At 35.2% G+C, this 6,644-nt stretch overlaps 1 long non-coding RNA gene across 1 annotated transcript; it reads right to left on the reverse strand.

Annotated features, from left to right (window-relative positions):
* Positions 1–3,326: 3,326 nt before the first annotated feature.
* Positions 3,327–6,415, reverse strand: LOC146900119 (uncharacterized). Its single transcript, XR_015024064.1, has 2 exons — positions 5,292–6,415; positions 3,327–3,512 (listed from the first exon to the last, which is right to left on the reverse strand). It is a non-coding gene; the product is annotated as an uncharacterized LOC146900119 (long non-coding RNA).
* Between the last annotated feature and the right edge of the window lie 229 nt (positions 6,416–6,644).

Raw genomic sequence — 6,644 nt, forward strand, 5'->3', positions numbered from 1 at the left:
ACCCTATTACTAAAATTTTATGTTCTTCAATTCAACACTTAAAAAAAGAGCTCATAGAGCATTCTAATTTGATTTAGCATGCCAACCAAAATTTTACGAAACTGTATTAATCCAAAACACTATGTTTTAAAGCAATAAAATGAAGAAAAATATATGCACGGCTCATCATTTTGTTATACTAGCTCAATTGTTAGTAAACATAGCAGAGTAAAATTGAAGAATATATGTACATCCTCAACTTAGCAAAGTTTAAAAACATAAAAAAGGTAAACGTAGAAAGAAAAAGAAAAAAAACACACCATAGCATGAAACAACAAACACGACTAGAACAGAATTAAAGGGGTACCATGCTGCAATGAAGAACGAAGAGGATTGATAGACAATCAAGAAACGTAAAGGTCGCGAACAACTTTTTTACAACGCAATGACAGAAGAAATTCGAGATAGAATGGTGTTGAGAGAAAGAGGAAAGAGTAATAATAAATTAAAGATAGGGGTAAAGTAGTAATATTATAATTATAAAATATCATTCCATTCGATACACCTAAAATTGGGGGAAGGGAAAATTGAAGGAATTGAAGTAAGGGATGGGATGGACTGGAATGACTTCCATTGGATTCCATTCCACTACATTGTTTTTTTTGCAAATCCAAACAATGACGCATAATTACTTACCACTCCATTCCATTACATACCACCAATCCAAACAAAGCCTCAAAGTTGTAGTGTATACATTTACTACTGGGGGAATTAGTCACTTTAGTCCCTGAATGGGGAACGATTCGTCAATTTAGTCCCTGAATGCAGATAAATTGCAAAATAGTCCCTGAATGTAGACTTTGTTAGTCAATTTAGTCCCTGAATGCAGAATCCGTTAGTCAATTTAGTCCCTGAATGTAGACTTCGTTAGTCACTTTAGTCCCTGAAATTGACCATGCAGGGACTGTTTTGCATATTATCTGCATTCAGGGACTAAATTGACGAATCGTTCCCCATTCAGGGACTAAAGTGACTAATTCCCCTTTACTACTGCCTCACAAATTCAACCCTAGTCCCTATCATCTTTGAAAAAAATTTAAAACCTTTTAATATCACTTAATTGAAGAAGCTCTATTGTGAAATATAGATATATAGACTCGGCCATCAAAATTATCTCCTCTAATATCTTTAAAATTCTTATCAATACACCCCAGCATAGTCAATTTGAAGCATCGTCCCACAATAATTTGTGATATTTAACAAGTTCATACAAATTAAGAATATATATATATATATATATATATATATATATATATATATATATATATATATGTGTGTGTGTGTGTGTGTGTGTGTGTATATATATATGTGTGTGTGTGTGTGTGTGTGTGTGTGTATATATATATATATATATATATATATATATATATATATGTATATATATACACACCTCTTCAAAAAAAATAGAATATATAAAAGAAAATAATAAATGTACTAATTTATCTTTTCTGAGAGTTACAAATTATCCTTATGAAACTTCAATTCATCATCATCAATACGAAATAGGAAATAATAACTTCACATGATTTCTTTTTCACAATAAACTTAGACAAGAAGTTTTACAATATTTTTCTCTAACCAAATGATTGAATTATTTAAGTGGTTAATGAACTTCATCAAAAGATAAATTGTTTGAGAGAACCCAAATTCAATTTATGAATAATATAAAAGTTGATCAAACTTTATTCACAAATAGGCCAAACTATATACTATCAAAACCCTCTTCCCCATAAAAACCAGAGAGTTAGTACAAAAATAACATGATTACTCCCTCTTTTCTTATTTATGACAGTTTTTTCAAATTTTATTTCTCTTTAATATAAGACCATTTACAAAATTTCACATGCATTAATGATTTCTTTACAACAATATTTTTATTTATATAAATTTACATTGAAAAACATAAAAATATTTTATCTCTCTTATGATATTAATAATTATAATATAGGATAAATATTAAAATATAACACGTATTAGACAAATTTATTACCCCAACAACTTTTCTTACTACCTTTAATTCTGCTAAAGTTCTTATAATAAGAGACGTGTGGAGTATTAATTTATAACAAACATTAACAAGTTATGTATTAGACCTATCTGGGTTGGCATAGTGATATTGCCTTGAGACCTGAGAATATGTTCCTCTCAACGTCTTAGGTTTCAATATCACCTTATGTCAATTTTGGTTGCTAGTCCATAAAAAGCTTTGTTATAACTTTAAATAGAGTCCTTGTAAGATGGACGGTGGAATTAGACACTTCAAATTAGTTCTTCTTTGAGTCGGATAACAATTTTTTTTTAATTTTTGTGTATTACACAAACAAATATGCTATTTCTAGCTATAATAGGGAATCAATGTTTGCATAGCGTGTAAAACTTATATTCGAAAATCCATCACTACACGGAAACAAGAGCTGGAAATTAATTAGGTTTACATTAATAACAAGTTTGTACTTCCACCATTAAAAAAACAAGTTCTTGCTTCCTTAAAAGAAAGTTTTTTTCCCTGTAAATTGGATATCTTCACGCAACTGCATAAACTAAACCCTCGAGATTTCTGAGACCTAAATTAACGACAAACTCTCCCTAAAAGTTTTACTCCTCAAGATTTCTCGGACACAAATGAACGGTAAATCCTCCCTAAAAGTTTTAACGATGTTGCATCCTCAAAACTGGATGTGAAACCAGAATTTTGGTTAAATTAGGAGAATCGTATCATCACATCTAAATGTTTTCTGGTTAAAAAAAAATCTTAATTTAAATCAAAAAAAGTACAACATACACTTTTGATCTCTCTAGTTTCAATTTTTTTTTTTATTTCAAACTTCTTAATTTTTATCTTTTATGTGGACTTCTTATTTTTATCTCTGTGTTACTATACTAGCCCCAAACAAATTTTGACCCAGATGTAACGACTTTACAATTATAATAAAACCTGGATGATTGTAATTGGCCAAAAAAAAAGTAATAGATTGATTTAAAACAAAAACAAAGTTCATTGAAAGGTCACGTGGCTAAAGCAGAAATAGGTTTTTGGAGGCGTTGGTAATCGTAGAAAGTACGTGTGTATCTGGTATCACGTATCACGGTGACCTGTCATGATTTTGCAAATGTTTGTAGTTTTAAAAAATCCTCGTGGATCGGTGTGATTGACATATCCCTCTCCCTTGTTGTTGCGAATTCGATGAAAATCACACCAATAAGATACTTGATGTGTAACACCCATACCAGACGTATCTAGAAAGTCTGGCACGTGCGTTAATATTAGTACTGGATACATTAAAATATACAACAATTAAAAACTTCGAATGAATAATATTTACATCAAGTTCCGTTCGTATAAATAATAATACAATACAACTCATCCATACGTAAAAATACATCCTTGAAGTCCATAACATCCTGCAGCTTCACGAACGAACCCTTGAAGTAATATCCATCCGGCTCCGAACATGCATAAACATCCTGCTTATCTGAAACAAATAAGGATTGGGATGAGACATAATGTCTCAGTGAGTTCCCCTAATTCCTAGGCTATAGGTAACCTCAAGGGAAAACCTACGGTCACCACGTGTCTACATTACAACCTAACGGTTGATTATACGTGTGTGGGGACTTGCAAACTTAGACGGTAGTGCATACTAGAGCCGTCATAGTCATATCTTACTTGTTATAGGCTTCTCACCTATACATGTCATGGCGGTTGAGGGAACCTAAACCGCATTGCCAAGTGTACGCTATACGTAACAAGGCCTAAACATAAATAACATAGCATATTCATGACATGATTCTAAACCGGACGATTAGGGAAACCTAAGGTCGTCACGGCATAGCTTTCTTTACTTGTCCTATACATATCTAGCTCCCGTCTAATAACATATCATGCTCTTGTTCTTGTTCTTAAACATAATCATACATGGGCTCAATCATGAGCATAAACATAACATAATCATAATCATAATAAACATAATCGTGTCTAAGTTCATTAATTGGTTAGCGTTGAACAAACAGTTATTATCTTGATTCATTTTACGGATAGTCCCGGGTGGAGTAACCCCGAGATCAATCCCATACATGACCGATGTACGTACATCGGACTCCCTCGGTGTCGTGCGGGTCCCTTGCGGCTTAAACCGTTCCCCTTAGGTCGAGAACCTCCCGTATCCCCCTGGCGTGGATAATGAGAGACACGAACACCTACGTCTTGCTTACTCGGTGACATGCGGGTCCCTTACGGCTTGAATCGTTCTCATAATGAGAACCCCTTGTATCCCCCTGATGTGGATACCAAGAGACATGTCACCTACACTTATTAGTCATAGTCTTGTCGTGCATAAGTTAAACATAATCATACATACATGTTTACCTCGGAACCTTGATCGATCCGATTATTGGTAACCTATACTTGTTCATAAACATACCTAATCATGGTGAAGAGACTAACTAGTCAAACCACGGCTTACGTACTTGCTAAATCATACTAGCTCTTGTGCGAAGAGATTACACTTCGCGTCTTATCTTTCTAGGGATTCTTGCTAAACATACTAGTTCTCGACTAGCTAAGCCGAGGCTCTACATACATTTTCTTTCTTAGCTTATTACTACCCCATCATACTTAAGCTCTCTTGAGCCACCCTCGTGTTACATGCTAAGATTGCCACGATTAAGGATGCAAGGATCAATTGACGATGCGTGCAAATTTTCAATACTTACTAAAGACCGAAAATGCCATAAACCCAAGTTATGAGCCGTTTACAAATTTCATGATTTGATAAAGCCAAACTTGTTCCAGTAGAAAGATAAGTAAAAACAGTGAAAGAACACTTCGAAACGATTGCTACGGACCCCCACGCGACTGTCCCCAAGCACCCGAGCGCAGAACAACGCGAACGTTGTCCTGTCTGGGGCGCCTGGCGCCAGAGGGAGGGCGCCTAGCGCTGGCCTCTCTGAGTTTGGGCGCCTAGCGCCCTTGTACAGGCGCAGCGCTGCGAATTCTGCGTTTTCGCGTGTTCCGGCCGCGGGTTTTCGCCATTTTCGACCCAAAACTCGTCCAATTCGACCCTGTAATGCACCAAATCCATCCAACAACATACATAGACTTATTTAAACATATCTCATGGCAATTTTAACATATAAATCACAAGAATTGATCAAGAGAACATTAGGGTTCTAAACCTCACATAAACATAATTCAATCCTTTCTAACATGAATTTACACAACCAAAGGTAGGTAAACTATCTATGGAACTCACCTAAACATGTTTCTTGCATAACTTCAAGCTTCAAGCATCAACTCTAGCTTTTGATTCATTCTCAATCTTTAGCTTCCATCCAAAACCATGCTTAAATCCTTTCCTCCACTTGCTTCTTGCTTGCTAAACCACCTTAATCCTTGCTTGATCATGTTTAGAGGAAGATTGGATGATTTAGAGTGGAGAGGGAGGGCGTGGGTTAGAGAGAAGGAGGAGAGAATTCTCTTCTCAAAACCTAGAGAGAGAAAGAGAATTGGAAATGAGAGATTTTGGAGCCAAAATCACTTAAATACCCCTTTTGCGAGCAATTACCATTATGCCCTTGCCTTAAGCGTGTTCGATTGACTCTGATACATAAGTCCATACTTTACTAATATCACTTAATAATATCCTCCATCGTACATAACATTCTTCACCATACTCGTTTTCTATGACTCTTAGTCCTCTGATACGTTTGTCAGATAAACTTTCCATTAGCAGACGAGCGGGATGTTACACTCTACCCCCCTTAAAGAAATTTCGTCCTCGAAATTTAGAGATCGACTACCAATCATCATGACAAAACTTACCATATATGGTCTGAGCCAAACATGTTCTAATCATACATTATCAAGAAGTTCATCGTATAATTTTCTCATCTTGGTCTTAACCTGCATGTAACTGAACATAGCCTTCTTAATCCTAACATCACTCAAAATTAGGGTCTTCTTAACATATCATGACTCAGAGCTTACCTTGCTAGACATAAACTTATGGTCCCAGACTCGGATCTTACCCGCTTAACATAACCATTCCTAATGGTATCTTGTCATAAACATGAACACTCAGGATTTGCCTTTTAACTGGAATCCTACCAGAAACCAGGTTTGCCCTGCAGTGCTTACTTGTAACGTTAAAACATCTTTTCATGTATACATGATCCTATCGTGTTACGTATAATTCATACATCAGTCTACTTAGTGTACCATGAGACATTTTCCTCACTCCAACATTACTTATCTTGACGATTCTACGAATCTCTTGTCTCTTTTCAGAGTCTTAAGAAATCTTTCGATCTCATTACCATTCCTATTGCACCCAAATTTATGGATGACTCATATAACTTGTCATAGAGAGGTGAAATTAATTACGCCTATACATATAACATTCGTCAACCCATCTCGTAACTTACATGCTCTTAAAACTTCTGAGTTAAACCTTTTGCATTTGAATACTCTTATCATATACTTGTGCGCTTCATAATACTTTTCGAGCAACTTTGTTGGTTACATCAACACATCTTACTCACCATAACAATCGCATACTTCCTAATGTCGCTTCTTGTTAAATCATAACGATACTCGTTCTAACATA

This window comes from Medicago sativa, chromosome 8 (assembly GCF_051527215.1).
Source record: "Medicago sativa cultivar Bolivia chromosome 8, Bolivia_mono, whole genome shotgun sequence".
Classification (NCBI taxonomy): Eukaryota; Viridiplantae; Streptophyta; class Magnoliopsida; order Fabales; family Fabaceae; genus Medicago; species Medicago sativa.